Source organism: Lithobates pipiens, unplaced genomic scaffold (assembly GCF_037356315.1).
Source record: "Lithobates pipiens isolate NorthernLeopardFrog02 unplaced genomic scaffold, aLitPip1_a1.2 Scaffold_25, whole genome shotgun sequence".
Taxonomy (NCBI): Eukaryota; Metazoa; Chordata; class Amphibia; order Anura; family Ranidae; genus Lithobates; species Lithobates pipiens.
In genome coordinates, this window is record NW_027507787.1 from 237,109,446 (window position 1) to 237,126,784 (window position 17,339).

Below are 17,339 nucleotides of genomic sequence, written 5' to 3' on the forward strand. Positions count from 1 at the left end.
AGTGGTTAAAAATCTCCATAGGCGACGTTTTAAATGCCTTTACAGGTTACATGTTTATGTTTACCACGGCCGCTGTCAAAGGCCATTTACCGTGATGCCCGGCGGTCACGGATACTCCCGTGTGCGCGCCCCAGGGGGCGTGTGGGGGCATGATTCTGGGCAGATGTCAATGTACGCCCTCCCAGAATTAACAAGCCGCGCTGTAGCCGTCATTCGACTATGGTCCGGTGGTTAACACCAAAAAAACGCACTCCGGATCCGTTCTGGATGCGGTTTTTACATGCGCATTTTTAATGCGTTTTTGGCGTGTTCTTTTTCCTTGTTTTTTTTTTTTTCACTGTACTGGGATCCGGTGCGTTTTTGATGCATTTTGGATGTGTTTTAGTGCGTTCCCGTTCAGTCCAGTGCAGGAAAAATGCTATTATTTTTTCTGGAACTGGAAAGCCCTGGAACTGACCGCACCGGTGTGAACTATGCCATTGGAAACCATATAACTTACTATCCGTGTGTTTTTGATGCCGAGAAAAAAAACCGCACTGGACTGCATGTGGTGTGAACTGGACCTAATGCCTGTCAAATGCCCCCCTGTAAAGTACCCCCAAAAAGTTACATTCCGGTAATCGCTTTACAGGGGCACCTGACAGGCATTAAAGTAATTGTAAGCTCCGGGTCACACCAGTGCAACTTGCCATGCGATTGGATAGTTTCAAATCACACAAGAAGTCGCACCCTATTGTCTGCAGTGGAAGCGGTCAAATCAGTGTGACTCTGATTCCACTCCGATTTTGAAAGTAGTCCTACTAATTTTTTAAAAGTTCAGCTGTGACTGCATTGACATCTGGGCATGAAGTTGGGGCTCAGAAATCGTGCGATTTCAAGTGAAGTTGAGCGATTTCAAAGCCGCATTCAGTGTGGCCGAGCTGTAAAGGCAAGCTTTTTCTTAAATAAAAGAACAAAACGTTATACTTCCCTGCTCTGTGTAATGGTTTTGCACAGAACAGCCCTGATTCTCTTTTTTGTGGGTCCCCCCACCGAGTGCCCCCTTAGCAAGCCACTTGCTCTGGGGACACTCGTGCGTGCTCGCTCCCGAGCTGGCTCCATAGACACACACAACGCAGCTCGGCCCCGCCTCCCCAATCCCTCCTCACTGGCTGTTTTTGACAGCAGCAGAAGTCAATGGCTCCCACTGCTGTGTCTGAGCTAACAGGGAGAGAGATCGCTGAGAGAGCCGCTGCTCTTAGGTATCGCTGGATGGAGATCGGGCTCAGGTAAGTATTCACACACTAGCTGAAAGCTGCAATCAGACTTGTGATCGGTTTGCCTGATCTGTAAGATAAAAGCCACTGAGGATTGGTTAGTTGGGACTGCAGGATAGCGAGCTCATAGTATTAAACAATGGTGCCCTGGCATTCCCTTACAGCAGGGATATGCAATTAACGGACTTCCAGCTGTTGCAGAACTACAAGTCCCATGAGGCATAGCAAGACTCTGACAGCCACAAGCATGACACCCAGAGGCAGAGGCATGATGGGACTTGTAGTTTTGCAACAGCTGGAGGTCCGCTAATTACATATCCCTGATCTACAGTATAAAAAGTGAGCAGAAGGCGGGGCAGTGCCACAGATCCTGCAGAATTGCCAACTCTGAAATCTGGTTTTATATATCCCGGCAACATAGCAGGGTTCAGTGATCACATGACTTTATAATCACAGTTTTTTGATGTACAGAATGTTTTATTTGCTTTAAAGTGAAAATTTTAGTAACTTTACAAGTCTGCATAGATACATTCCTGACCTGTCACAATATACGGCCTCAGTAGCCTCTTTTACAGCTTCCCTTCAATCAGTCCTGGAGCTCCATCAATTTGCTGCAGGTAGTAGGAGGCATTTCCTCAGTCTCCATCATCAGTCTGCTACAGGCAGAAGGAAGCATTTCCCCAGTCTCTGTCCCCAGTCTGTTGCATGCAGAAGGAAGCATTTCCCAAGTCTTTGTGCCCAGTCTGCTACAGGCAGAAGGAAGCATTTCCCCAGTCTCTGTCCCTAGTCTGTTGCAGGCAGAAGGAAGCATTTCCCCAGTCTCTGTCCTCGGTCTGTTGCAGGCAGAAGGAAGCATTTCCCCAGTCTTTTTCCCCAGTCTGCTACAGGCAGAAGGAAGCATTTCCCCAGTCTGCTAGAAGTAGAAGGAATCACTTCCCCAGCCTCTGTCCCCAGTCTGCTGCAGGCAGAAAGAAGCATTTCCCCAGTCTCTGTCCCCAGTCTGCTGCAGGCAGAAGAAAGCATTTCCCCAGTCTCTGTCCCCAGTCTGCTGCAGGCAGAAGGAAGCATTTTCCCAGTCATTTAGAAGTAGAAGAAAGCATTTCCCCAGCCTCTGTCCCCAGTCTTCTGCAGGCAGAAGGAAGCATTTCCCCAGTCTCTGTCCCCAGTCTTCTGCAGGCAGAAGGAAGCATTTCCCCAGTCTCTGTCCCCAGTCTTCTGCAGGCAGAAGGAAGCATTTCCCCAGTCTCTGTCCCTAGTTTGCTGCAGGCAGAAGGAAGCATTTCCCCAGTCTCCCCTTCCCCAGTGCACACACTACAACATTGTAATCTTTTAACAAGTCACAAGGTGGGAGGCTGCAGCAGCGGGCTGATCTGTGTCATGGATTTGTGAACACAGCCAAGGACTGTACAGACACCAGGATTTACAGGATAGTGTCATCTCTAAAGAGGAAGTAGATAGTGGATGATGCCTGAACAAAGATGGTGCCGTTCCTCTAAAGAGAAAAGCAGATGAGGGTATTGTCAGGGGGAGTACTGCCATCCCTGGATGTGTTACATTTACACCTTACTTTGCATGCAATAAAATATAAATGTGATGATAGGTCCATTTGAAATGCTTTCCTTGGATTTGCCTTTCAAGTTTTCAAATGAGCAATGAATGTGATTGGGTGTTGTGGGTAACACAACCGTATTTGTTGGAGATTTTTGGTAAACAGTCCCTGAAGTGTCTTCCTAAGGCCGCGTACACACGCGGGGACTGTTCGCCCAACTTTGTCCGCTGAACAGTGTTTGGGCGGACAGTCCGCTCGTGTGTGGGCTTTCAGCGGACAGTTTCAGCGGACAGTTGGACGGACAAGGTTTTACGGAATTTCCGAAAAACTGTCCGCTGAAACCTTGTTTCAGCGAACAGTCCGCTCGTGTGTAGGCTTGTTCGTCAAACTAAGTTCCGCGCATGCTCAGAAAGGATTTACACGCCGAAAGTTATAATGCAGTGTATAGGACGTCGTATTTTTCGTCCCGTCGTACGTGCCGTTCACGTCATCGCGCACGGTTTCAGCAAACTGTTCGTTCGTCGTGTGTGGCCATGTCCGTCCATGCTAATTTTGAGCGGACTGTTTGCCGAAACTGTTTGACGGACAAAGTTGGGCGAACAGTCCGCCCGTGTGTACGCGGCCTAAGAGTTGCTCTTTCCACGGTTGCAAGTACTGCTGGGTGCCAAGGCCAAGTTTACGGTCATCACCCCTCGGTGAAGCCTTGGCTGAGTCCCATAGATCTGACCCATTCAGAACTTCACAGTCTTCTTCTGGCAGATGGCCTCCCGGAGGCTGTCACAGGTAGCCGAGTAGAATTCCATCTCATCCATCACCACGCAGGTCCCCGGAGAGGGCAACTTTATCTGTAACCTGAAGGAGAACACAGACATCATGAGATACGGTCACCGATGGTCACCGATGTAAGATATTCTAGTATTCTCCATCTACATGTCCTCCCTGGGTCATCGGATGACCTTCCATGGATTCCAATACCATCTCTATGAAGTTAGGCTGAAATTCAAGATGGACTCAAGTCCATGTACAGTACAGGTAGGTCAACCAAAAAAAGGAAAATGAAATGGGAAATCTCCATATACAGAACCCTATACACATTCCTTCCCGATACCCCAGAATGCAAACGTATATTCCCTGGATCAACAACCTAGACATGGTAACATCTCTACTCCTCGGCTCTCGCCTTCCGTCTCCTCAACATTCACTAGTTTACCAACTGAAATGTCACTACGGATTTCACACCACTTCCAAAAACTCCGTCTATCCAAAACTGAGCTTATAATACTGAATGTCCTTTGACTTTTTCATCTAGGAGATCAATAAAATGCTGATCAGTTCCTACCAGGGGTGGACAGACCATTCGGGCACCCGGGCACTGCCTGGCGGCCCCATGCCACCAAGGGGCCCCATCAGGGTTGCCAGCCTCAATAAAACCAGGGACATTATGTAAAAATCTGAAAAGATTATAGTTCCCCCGCCTCTCCAGTACCTTTTAAATGTGTGTATGTGTATTCTGTGTGTGTGTACTGTGTGTGTATATTGTGTGTCTGTGTGTGTATACTGTATTTGTGTGTGCGTATACTGTGTTGCCCCATAATCTCCTATTGCCTGAGGGCCCCATAATCTTCTCCTATTGCCTGAGGGCCCCATAATCTTCTCCTATTGCCTGAGGGCCCCATAATCTTCTCCTATTGCCTGAGGGCCCCATAATCTTCTCCTATTGCCTGAGGGCCCCATAATCTTCTCCTATTGCCTGAGGGCCCCATAATCTTCTCCTATTGCCTGAGGGCCCGATAATCTTCTCCTATTGCCTGGGGGCCCCATAATCTCCTATTGCCTGGGGGCCCCATAATCTCCTATTGCCTGGGGGCTCCATAATCTCCTATTGCCTGGGGGCACCATAATCTCCTTTTGCCTGGGGGCACCATAATCTCCTATTGCCTGAGGGCCCCATAATCTTCTCCTATTGCCTGAGGGCCCCATAATCTTCTCCTATTCCCTGGGGGCCCCATAATCTTCTTTTGCCTGAGGGCCCCATAATCTCCTTTTGCCTGAGGGCCCCATAATCTCCTTTTGCCTGGGGGCCCCATAATCTCCTTTTGCCTGGGGGCCCCATAATCTCCTTTTGCCTGGGGGCCCCATAATCTTCTCCTATTGCCTGGGGGCCCCATAATCTTCTCCTATTGCCTGGGGGCCCCATGATCTCCTTTTGCCTGAGGGCCCCATAATCTTCTCCTATTGCCTGGGGGCCCCATAATCTTCTCCTATTGTCTGGGGGCCCCATGATCTCCTATTGCCCATGAGTTGTCAGTCTGCCCCTGGTCCCTACCCTTGTAACAAGGTGCTGTGTATAATCCTAAACTCCAACCTCTCCTTTCCTCCCCACATCCAATTCCTGTCTAAATCGCCTCTCCTTCACCTCTGACATCTCCAAAATGTGCTCCTTCCCAACCAGTGACACCAACAAGAGACTAATTCATTCCCTGGTTGTCTCTCGGTATGACTATTGCAACTCCCTCCTCATTGGCTTAACTCTTCACAGGCGGTCCCTCCTTCCATCTACAGGCGGTCCCCTCGTTACAAACATCTGACTTACAAATGGCTCCTACTTATAAATGGAGGGAGACAACAGGAAGTGAGAGGAAATCTACCCCTAGGAAGGGAAATTCACTCCTGTAATGCCGCGAACACACGACCGGACATTCCGGCAAACTTGTCCGACTGGATTAGACCGTCGGACAATCCGAGCGTGTGTGGGCTAATGAATGAAATCCGGCGGACCTAGAAATAGAACATGTTTCAATTCTATCCGGCGGGCATGGGCGTCCGCAGAACTTTTTTCAGGGGGGGCATCATTTTATGGCCTGGCCGTGTGATCTTACCTGTGTCAGTCAACAGCGGCTGCAGGGGAGAAAGAGCTTGGCAATGGCTGATAAAGCCTGATGAGGTGATGTCACCCCTAGATTTCCATGTCACAGTTGTTATTGTTGCTCCCCCCTCTCCCCTGCATATGCTGCTGGATCACACAGGTGAGATAACATGACCGGATTGGAACAGTCTGAAAATAGGTTAGTCCACATAGGTGTTAGGGGTAAGTGGACTGGGGGGGCAGTTTTTAAGGCTAGCGCAAGCTGGAATTCTACTTTCAACCTACCCTCCCTATTGATGGTTTGTGGCAGTGTTAAAGCAGAGCTCCACCCAAAAGGGGAACCTCCACTTGTTTGCACCCTCCCCCCTTTCCACTGCCACATTTGGCACTTTTTGGGGGAGAGAGTGTACCTAGGGTTGCCCCCTTTTCTTCAAGCCAAACCCGAACACTTTAGTGGCACAGGGCACATTTTTTTTGTAGTATACACTATAGGATTATAAAAGACCTGGGACACCTTTGGGTGCCCCCCAAGGAAAGTGGTAATGCAGCGCTGCGGCAAACAGTGGGTGTGGCCAAACTGCTCTTACTAACATCATGCCCCCCCAGTGATGCCAAACCTACCCTCAGAGAGCAGATCCCGAATGGCAACAGATGTTTGTGTTACTATCTAAGCTACTTGGGGAGCCACAGCCCAGTCTAAATAATGTGTCCGGGTTTCAGGCAGACTGAAACCCGGACACAGGATTCCAAACCCGAACTGTCCGGGTGAATCCTGGACAGGTGGCAACCCTAAGTGTACCTGTAACATCATGCCCCCCCAGTGATGCCAAACCTACCCTCAGAGAGCAGATCCCGAATGGCAACAGATGTTTGTGTTACTATCTAAGCTACTTGGGGAGCCACAGCCCAGTCTAAATAATGTGTCCGGGTTTCAGGCAGACTGAAACCCGGACACAGGATTCTAAACCCGAACTGTCCGGGTGAATCCTGGACAGGTGGCAACCCTAAGTGTACCTGGTTTTGCCGTGGCGATCTGAGCCACATGTAAAACCATGCAAAAAAATATGCTGCGAGCGACCACAGCCAGTGAAGGTATAAAATAAACATACAATTAGGCAATCAATTACAAAAAAAAAAAAAAAAACTACACCTGCATGTTGCAGCATTGGCTTAAGACAGTGGAGATTTTCAAATATGTATGGACACAATAGCATCTTTATGCTGTTGTGCCCATATAGCTGCTTTTGTGCCCATATAGAAGCTGGTGTGCTTCTATATGGGTGCAACAGCATCTATATAGGCACAATAGCAGTTATATGGGCACAATAGCATAACGATGATATTCTGTCCATACTGTATAACTCCTATTGTGGCCATACAAATGCTACTGTCTCCTATTGTGTCCAGTGACACTGAACTTGCAGCGCTCCCAGTGCCGGGACAAGTTGTTTTGGTGACCAGAGCGAAGACGCCAAACTGCGCTTAATGATGGGCGTCTTTAGTTAGCCTAAAATACAAATTTCTTCTAAAATATTAACAGCTACATACAGAATGCCCAAAAAGATTTATACTGAGTGAGAGATTTTTTAGACATTTGTAACTGACCTTAACTAGTTGCTGACCGCCGGCTGTCAAATGACGGCCAGGCGGCGCACCTATTGTGGCGGGAAGCCGTCATATGACAGCCTCCCGTTTAAACAGGGAATGCGCGCGATCGTGCGCGCGCATCCCTGTTTCTTCGGTGGCGGCGTGTGTCACGGAGACACCGCTCGCCACCGAAGGGGGTGAACAGCCATTGGTTATGTCTGTTTACCACGTGATCACAGATGATCACACCCCGACTGTGATCGTGAGCGCGCTGCGCGTGCACGTCGGTGGCGGCGTGTTCCCCAGGAACACTGCTTGTCACCGACGCTGGTAAACAGCCATTGGCCGGCTGTTTACCCACGTGATCGGCTGTGATCCTTTCACAGCCGATCACTAAAATGTAAACAAACCGCGGTAACGAGATGTTACCGGGTTCTCCTCCTCACACACGATCGGTGTGTGAGGAGGAGAATACCGCCTATAGTACACATCAAGCACACTGATTGCCCCCCCAATAAAGAGGACCTGTCACGGTCCATCAGGGTATCCGAGTACCTGTCGCGGTCCATCAGGGTACCCGAGTACTTGTCATGGTCCATCAGGGTACCCGAGTACTTGTCACGGTCCATCAGGGTATCCGAATACCTGTCACGGTCCATCAGGGTACCCGAGTACCTGTCACGGTTCATCCGAGTACCTGAGTAGCTGTCACAGCCCATCAAAGTACCCGAGTACCTGTCACGGTTCATCCGAGTACCTGTCCCAGTCCATCTGAGTACCTGAGTACCTGTCACAGTTCATCTGAGTACCCGAGTACCTGTCACAGTCCATATGAGTACCTGTCACCGCCCTTCAGAGTACCCAAATACCAGCCACTAAGCCATCAGAGTACCTGTCACCAGGCCATCAGAGTACCCGAGTACCTGTCACCAGGCCATCAGAGTACCCGAGTACCTATCACCAGGCCATCAGAGTACCCGAGTACCTATCACCAAGCCATCAGAGTACCAGAGTACCTATCTCCAGCCCATCAGAGTACCCGAGTACCTGTCACCAAGCCATCAGAGTACCAGAGTACCTATCTCCAGCCCATCAGAGTACCCGAGTACCTATTTGTAGCCCATGTCTCATAGAATATACGTTGGGATGTTTGCTTTCCAAAATGGGGTCATTTTGTGGGTAATTTCACTGTCCTGGTGGTCCAGGACCTTCAAAAGTGTGATAGGTAGGAATGAAATGAGATGTGTCATTTATGCTCCTAGAACGCCTGAACGTACTACTTCAATGTTCGGCCTCTCTATGTGACCAGGCTGTGTAAAAGTCCTACACATGTGGTATCGCCATACTCGGGAAGAGTAGCAGAATGTATTTTGGGGTGTAATTTTTGCTATATACATGCTATGTGTTCGAAATATCTTATAAATTGACAATTTTGTGTAAAAAAAAAAAAAATGTGTTTTCATTTTTTTCCACATATTCCAAAAACGTCTGGAAAAAATTAACCGTTCAAAAGACTCATTATGCCTCACAGATTATACGTTGGAGTGTTTGCTTTCCAAAATGGGGTAATTTTTTTGGGAAATTCCATTGTCCTGGTAGACCAGGGCCTTCAAAAGTGTAATAGGTGGTTGAGAAATGAAATGTGTCATTTTTGCTCGTAGAACGTCTGAAGGTGCTACTTCAATGTTGGTCCTCTGTATGTGGCCAGGCTGTGTAAAAGTCTCACACATGTGGTATTGCCGTACTCGGGAAGAGTAGCAGAATGTATTTTGGGGTGTAATTTGTTGTATGCATATGTTGTGTGAGAAATAACCTGATAATATGACAATTTTGTAAAAGAAAAAAATAATTAAAAAAAAAATCTTCATTTTGCAAAGAATTGTGGGGAAAAATGACCACTGAAAAAATCTCACCATGTTACTTATTTAATACCTTGGGATGTATACTTTGTAAAAAGGGGTCATTTGGGGGGTATTTGTACTTTCCTGACTTGTTAGTGTCTCAAGAAATTAGATACACCTGATGTACTGAAGGCCTGATCAGATGTGATTAATTTTCAGCGATTGGCACCATAGTTTGTAGACTCTATAACTTTCACAAAGACCAAATAATATACACTAATGTGGGTTATTTTTACCAAAGATATGTAGCAGTATAAATTTTGGCCAAAATTTATGAAAAAAAATTACTAATTAGCAAAAATTTATGACAGAAACAAAGAAAAGGGCTTTTTTCTCACAAAATTTACGTTTTATTTTATTTATACCACAAAAAATAAAAAACCCACTAGTGATTAAATACTACTAAAAGAAAGCTCTATTTGTGTGGAAAAAAGGACGCAAGTTTCATATGGATACAGTGTTGGATGACTGAGTAATTGTCATTCAAACTGTGAGAGCGCTGAAAGCTGAAAATTGGTCTGGTCAGGAAGGGGGTGTAAGTGCACTGTATTGAGGTGGTTAAAAAGAATTCAGATGTCATGTTCGGCAACTTTGCCGTATTTCTTTGTTCTGTGATTGATCCCTTAATAAAGAACACCTGATTGTTTAATTCAGAGACTTATTGTACTTTAAAAATGTTTGGTCTTACATAAAATGCACACATTTACTTGTATTTCGTTTTAAACATATTGTATGGCTCTCACGGAATTACATTTTAAAATATGTGGCGTTCATGGCTCCCTCAGCCAAAAAGGTTCCCTACCCCTGGTCTATAATATCCACCAGCTCTGTGATGTCATCATGGAGGAGTGGAAGAGGATTCCAGTGACAACCTGTGAAGCTCTGGTGACCTCCATGCCCAAGATGGTTAAGGCAGTGCTGGAAAATAATGGTGGCCACACAAAATATTGGCACTTTGGGCCCAATTTGGACATTTTCACTTAGGGTTGTACTCACTTTTGTTGCCAGCGGTTTAGACATTAATGGCTGTGTGTTGAGTTATTTTGAGGGGACGGCAAATTTACACTGTTATACAAGCTGTACACTCACTACTTTACATTGTAGACAAGTGTCATTTCTTCAGTGTTGTCACATGAAAAGATAGAAGGAAATATTTTCAAAAATGTGTATATATATATATATATATATATATATATATATATATATATATATATATATATATATGTGTGTGTGTTTCTGTAGCGGATGTAGTATTTATAATAAATAGACCAAACACATCCACCTAAAATAGAAAATTCCCTCAAGGGACATGTAGAGAGCAGATTAGGCGACAAAGTTGCATGAAAAGATACATAATATATTTTATCAAAAAAAGGGGAAGAAAGTTGAGGGAATGATATATATTACAGTTATATATTGCACACAATAATCTCTGCATTAGCTGCACAATTAATCGTCCAGGATCGTTCTCCTCATTTCATCCCAGGCAGACTCCATGATGTTGAGATCAGGCTCTGTGGGGGCCAAACGATCAGTTCCAAGACTTCTTGTTCTTCACACTGAAGATTGTAATTAATTACATTGGCTGTATGTTTGGGGGGGGGGGGGGGGGGGGGGTTGTCCTGCTGCAGAATAGATTTGAGGCCAATCACACGCCTCTGTTTTGGTATGACATGATGGATAAGTATCTGCCTGTATTTCTAAGAATTGAAGACACACGGATCCTGACCAAATCTCCAAATCCATTTACAGAAATTCAGCCCCAAACGTGCACCGCTCTCTATCCCTTCACCAATAAACTGCCTCCTGCTACAGCCAAATATTGACTCAATTTTTTACTCATCAATCCAAAGCACCTGCTTCCCATGTTGTCACGCATATGTGAAAACAAGGCTAAGGCGCAGATGTGGAAACAAGGCTTATGTGACTCAACTATGTGGGAAAACATAGGAACTGGGGTGGAGAAAAATGGCAGCAGGTGCTCTGGACTGATGAGTAAAAAATCAGAAATATTTGGCCGTAGCTGGACGCATTTTGTTGGTGAAAGATTGGAGAGCAGTACAATAAAAAGTGTCTGCAGCCAACTTTGAAGCATGGTGGAGGTTCCTTGCAAGTTTGGGGCTACATTTATGCAAATGGAGTTGGAAATTTGTTCAGGACCAATGATGTCCTCAATGCTGAGAAATACAGGGAGATACTTATCCATCATGTCACTCCATAACAGAGGCGTGTGATTGGCCCCAATTATTTTCTGCCCATGACACTAAACATACAGCCATATCATTAAGAACTATCTTTAGTGTAAAGAAGAACAAGGGGTCCTGTAAGTGATGGTTTGGCCCCCACAGAGCCCTGCGCTCAATCACCATCATGGAGTCTATTTGGGCTGACATAAAGAGACAGAAGGATTTGAGGCAGCCAATGGTCACAAAAGATCTGTGCTTAGTTCTCCACCATGTTTGGAACCACTTGTCAGAATTCCTGTCTGGGATTAACCGCTTAAGGACCGCCTCCTGCACATATACGTCGGCAGAATGGGCTCAAGCACGTACAGGTACGTTTCTTTTTAAGTGCCCAGCCGTGGCTCCCAACCCGGTCCTGAGCTCCGTGACAGTGGCCACGGGACCAGCGGACCCGATCACCACTGGTGTCCCGAGATCGGGACACAGAGCTGAAGAATGAGGAGATATAAGTGTAAACGAACCTCTTGCCATCGTCTGTTCCCTGTTATATGGAAAGATGATCAGTGACGTCAGACGCCAAGCCACGCCCCCTACAGTTAAAAAAAACATACACACACACTTAACCCCTCCCCGCCCCCTAGTTGTTAACTCCTTCACTGCCAGTGTCATTTATACAGCAGTCAGTGCATTTAAATAGCACTGATTGCTGTATAAATGACAAAGGTCCCAAAAATGTGTCAAAAATGTCCGATGTGTCCTCCATAATGTAGCAGTCACAATAAAAATCGCTGATCGCCCCCATTATTAGTAAAAAAAAAATATATATTAATAAAAATGCTATAAAACTATCCCCTATTTTGTAAACGCTATAACTTTTGCGCAAACCAATCAATAATCGCTAATTGACAATTTTTTTACCAAAAATATGTAGAAGAATACGTATAAACTTAGGAAAAAAATGTTTTTTATATATTTTTTGGGGATGTTTATTATTGTAAAAAGTAAAAAATATTGAATTTTTTTCAAAATTGTTGCTCTATTTTTGTTTATAGCGCAAAAAATAAAAACCGCAGAGGTGATCAAATACCACCAAATGAAAGCTCTATTTATGGGCAAAAAAGGACGCCAATTTTGTTTGGGAGCCACGTCGCATGACCGCGCAATTGTCAGTTAAAGCGACGCAGTGCCGAATCGCAAAAAGGGGCCTAGTCCTTTGGCTGCAAATTGGTCCAGGGCTGAAGTGGTTAAATAAAAAGAACAGAATGCACCCTTTGTACACACTACTATAAACCCTTTCTAGCAAACTGCATAAAAAAAACAGGGATTTTTAGTTCACGCACATTGCAATGCATGTTTAAGCTGGCCAACTGCTTCAAAGTAACCCCTCTCTGGCCAGTCCCTACTCTACTCTGCAAAATGCAAATGCTCAATTGCTGGATATAGTACCAGTATGGTGCATAGACACAAATTGTAGGAGAGATACAGGTTCAGGTCTGGTCACTGGCCTTGGCTATGCAATAGAAATAAGATATAGCTATGCTCAAATCCAATTAGCTTCTATATATATATATATATTGTAAAGGACTAACGTCAAATGTAGAGCTTTAATGACACCACCACTCGCTGGTTCTTCTTTTTAAGGGCTTTGTTTGCCCATTTTTATTAAAAGCAAGTTCAGCAAACAAACATAGGTCTCCCTCGCAGGGCTTTTCAGCATTCCTTTTTCCATCAACAAAATGTAATTCAGCATAGTTGGCTCTCACTTGCAGCACTGCTGCTCAGGGCTTGCATATCTTACACTGCAGGCCTTTGTCTGTCCCGTACAGACTGTTTCACCAACCACCTTGGTGCATATAGCTAGCAGCCTCTTGCTGCACTGGCTCCCACGTGGAGCCCTCCTCCTCCTCCTCATCCTCCTCCTCCCCTCCTCTAGACACAAGTTGTAGGAAGTTCTGGGAAGCAGTCATGAAGACAGAGGTTCTCTTTTTGAAGGTTCTAGCTTGCAGCATAAACACTTTTGATCATAGCAAGTTGCTACCTCCACTAGGCCGCCTGTCACTTTTTTAGGCGGACCTGAGGGGATGCTCCATACAGTTCTATGGAGTGATGGATGTCAGCGGTGACATGTCCGCTGACATCCGATCTGCTGAATCGAGACGGATGGAAACTCTATTTTTCTTATATTCACCGACTGACACAGCTCGTCTCTTAGCCATTGGGTTGTTACACCACCTTTAGGAGAAGACTAGGCATAACATGTTATGAAAAACACAGAACTCTTAGTTCCGCCCAAGGGGGCGGTCCCTTAGGTAACAACCCCCCAGCCTGCCATGCAGACCCTGCGGGCCCATCGGTCTGTGTTTTTTTCTGCAGAAGCTTTGCTTTTTGCGCAAGACTAAAGATCCTGTGATCTGCTAATAAACAGATGGCTGGGTGACAGGCTGAATAACCCTTATCCTTGTAGTCTCCCCAGCCTGGCCAGCGAGCGTGTGCAGACCAGAGCTACGTGCTGGGTCAGCCATGACTTCAGCTCCAGAGGTGGTCGTGAGCTTTAATGCTCTGGGGCACACATATGACCGGGCTACTGATGTCTGCGTCACAGTGCCATGGCCAACAGCCACCCCGTACTGATCGGAGAGTGGGTCTGTGATGGAATGTCTCCCAGCTCTGCAGGACTGGTAAGTACAGCTCTCCCTGCCTCGGTGGGGCTGAGCAGCTGAGCATTCCTTGGGAGGTCGAATTGGGGTCCCTCACCTTCCTCTCTTCTCTCCCTATTCCCCCTCCCCCCTCCCTGTGGGGGATGCTACATGTGGCTGCAGAGTGGTGTGTATGTCATAGGCAGGGGCACTCCGGGGGGGCTCTCGCCTGGGGGGGGGGGGGGCGCGCTGGCTGGCTGTGCTCTGGTGTATGTTCTTCTCTACTTTGGGAGTCTCTGGGAGACTGTGTCTGTGATCACTGCAGCGCTGTTCAATTTCTGTCACTGTTCCTCATGGTATTCAGTGTTCTCTTGTAGCTTGGCGGCCATTTTCCCTGTGTTTTTGTCCTTTATACACATGTTCGGCTGCCCTTTTCTTGAAGCCTGAGCACATTTTTGGTCAGTCTCAAGGAGCAGCATGCTTTCCTGTAGCCCGGCGGCCATTTTTCCAGTGTTTATGTCCTTTATTCTTGGAGCCTGAACACGTTGTAGATTGGTTTCAGCGCCATAAGCAGCAGCTCTGGGTGACACAGTATGATCTCCTCTGCACATGGGAGCTGACAAGGGACACAGGCACTACTAGCTGGACAGCGCAGAACCAGTCAGGGGGGTGAGTTCTGTGGGAAAGAGCCCCTCAGCCAGCAGCAGTTAGGAGGGTGGGACCATCACTGTCCTAAGTCCCCATCAGGTGGCAGACAGGGTAGGGTCAGCATGGCTTCAGAAACTGGTGTTTCTTCCCCCCCAAATCCAGGCAATTGCAACCGGTTCGCCTGCAGACAGTGCAGTGCCTCTGGACGCTTTGTCGGTGGTGCTCAATTTGTTCGTTGCCAAGATGGAGGTGGTGCGTGGGCGAAAAAGGTGCCAAAAAGCGAATTGGATGGTACCTTGGCCTTGTGTCCGAAGAAACATGGTTTTATCTGTAACGCTTCTCTTTTTAGAGAGCTGAACCCTGGGATCCAGTATTTGTTTTTTTCAGCCATATTCCTGGCATATTGCTTTACGGGTCCTCAACTGCGGATCCCCCTATTCAAGGGGGCCCCAGTCTCTGAAGGTTTTTTCCTAACGGAGCCCACCGTGAGAGGTGAAGATTGGGTCTGTTATTCAGACCCTGCAGCTGGATAAGGTAAGGGAGACTCCTCAAGATTTTTTCAAATTCTAGTAGGTTTTCTCCTTTTAAGTAAATTTATGCTATGCCTATAGTCGCCACCGGGGGGTGCCAAGAGCACATACCTTTTCATGCCTGATCTGTCTGCTTGGTGCCACGCTCTATGCTCCTCCAGCCATGCTCCAGGAAGGATGAAGGTAAGGGGTTTTTTTCCTTCTGGGATTCTCCCTCCATGGATTAGGGGGCTAAGACAGGCCTGGGCAGAGAGCGGTAATATACCCCACCACCCGCCGCCATCCACCGCCGCCATTACAGCGCATGCGAGTGTGGGAGACACAAGCATTACCAGGCAGCATTTACTTAGGCACCAGGCTGAGTCTTAATTAGCAGTGGCAGTTGCTGAACTACAGGGCTCATTTTTTTGTGTGGTACCTCTACCTTTTGTTGCTTTTCACTATGGGTAAAAGAGGTACAAGTATGCCGAAGAATAGGGGCTCTAAGGGGTCCCCTTCAGGCTCTCAGGACCCCCCTCTGCAGCACCTTCCCCCCCTGCAGGACCCGGGGAGGCTGGCCAGGGAGAGCCATTAGGGTCAGGGGCTGCAGCTGCTTCTGGCACTTCAGCCCCTGTGTACATTACACAGGAGGTTTTTTTCCTCATCCATTAACGGTTTAGAGGAAAGATTAGTGGCCTTAATCGCATCTTCACTCAGTGGAAGAAAACGCAATAGGCCGCCCTCTGTCACCCAGGACCCTCAGAATGAGGAACTCTGGGATAAAGGAGAGGAATCCCCCTCAGAGGATCGGGAGGAAATTGATGATTCCACTTCTGAGGAATCTAGTGGAGAAGGGCCCTCTTCAGCTTCTCAGGTTGAGAAAATGGTGCAAATTGTTGCTGGATTGGTCCGTTCCACGTTTTAAGTTACCCCAACCTGAGTCAGTGACACCCCTTTCACGCCAGGGCGTTTTGCAGGCGCTATAGCGTTAGAAATAGCTCCTGCAATCCGCCCTAAAGAAGCTGCACCATTGTATGTAGTGTGAAAGCCCAGAGGGCTTTCACACTACAGCGGTGCGCTGGCAGGACGTCAGAAAAAAGTCCTGCCAGCAGCTTCTTTGGAGCGGTGAAGGAGCGGTGTGGTTACCACTCCTCCACCGCTGCTCCCCATTGAAATCAATGGGGCAGCACTGTAATGCCGCTGGCAAAACGCCGATATTGCGGCGTATTGCCGGCGGTTTTAACCCTTTCGTGGCTGCTAGCGGGGGTAAAAGCGCCCCGCTAGCGGCCGAAATCTGGCGGTAAAACGCCGCTAAAAATAGCGGCATTTTACCGCCGACGCAAAGGGTGGTGTGGTGTGAAAGGGGTCTTAAAGAACCCACTTCTCTGGGTTCACTGAAACCTCCTCAAACTGCACATGCTTTTCCTGTTCATGGTTTAATGGAAAAGCTTATCTATTCTGAGTGGGATCACCCAGATAAACTTTTTTTTCCTCCTAAAAAGTTTTCTACACTCTATCCTATGGAGGAAAAATTTACTAATATGTGGGGTATACCGGCAGTTGACGCCGCCATTTCCTCTGTAAACAAAAGCCTGACTTGTCCTGTTGACAACACTCAGATGCTTAGGGATCCAACTGATAAGAAAATAGAATTCCTATTAAAAAATTCTCCTTGGCAGGTTCAGTAGCACAACATGCAGTGGCAGCAATTGGAGTCTGTCAATATTTGAGAGACCATGTTAAACAGGTGCTTAAAGTCTTACTTGAACAGCAAGCCCGGGGGTTAGCTAACCTTCCAGTGGCTCTGTGTTTTGCTGTTGATGCTATCAGAGATTCTATTCTTCAGACCTCTCGCTTGGATTGGTACACATGCGTAGAATGTTGTGGCTGAAAAATTGGTCAGCCGAATCACCATGTAAGAAACTCCTGCCAGGATTTCCCTTTCGTGGTGCAAAACTGTTTGGAGAAGACTTGGACAATTATATCCAAAGGATCTCTAGTGGGAAAAGCACCCTTTTACCAGTCAAGAAAAGGAGTAAATGTCCCTCCTTTAAATGGGCGCTTTCTCCAGTGCCAGGGGCATCAGCCTCCAGGCAGTCACAACGGCCTCCTCCGTCAGGTTCTAAGGTTAAAACTCAGAGTCAACCCCAGGGACAAAAGAAGTCCTGGGGGAGAAGGTCTTCAAGACAAAACGCTAAGAGCTG

General features: G+C 47.0%; 1 protein-coding gene across 1 annotated transcript in view; it reads left to right on the forward strand.

The window, feature by feature from the left end:
• LOC143930019 (C-type lectin domain family 2 member L-like) overlaps positions 1 to 17,339 on the forward strand; it is a 111,836-nt gene that overhangs the window by 26,547 nt on the left and 67,950 nt on the right. The window lies entirely within an intron of this gene.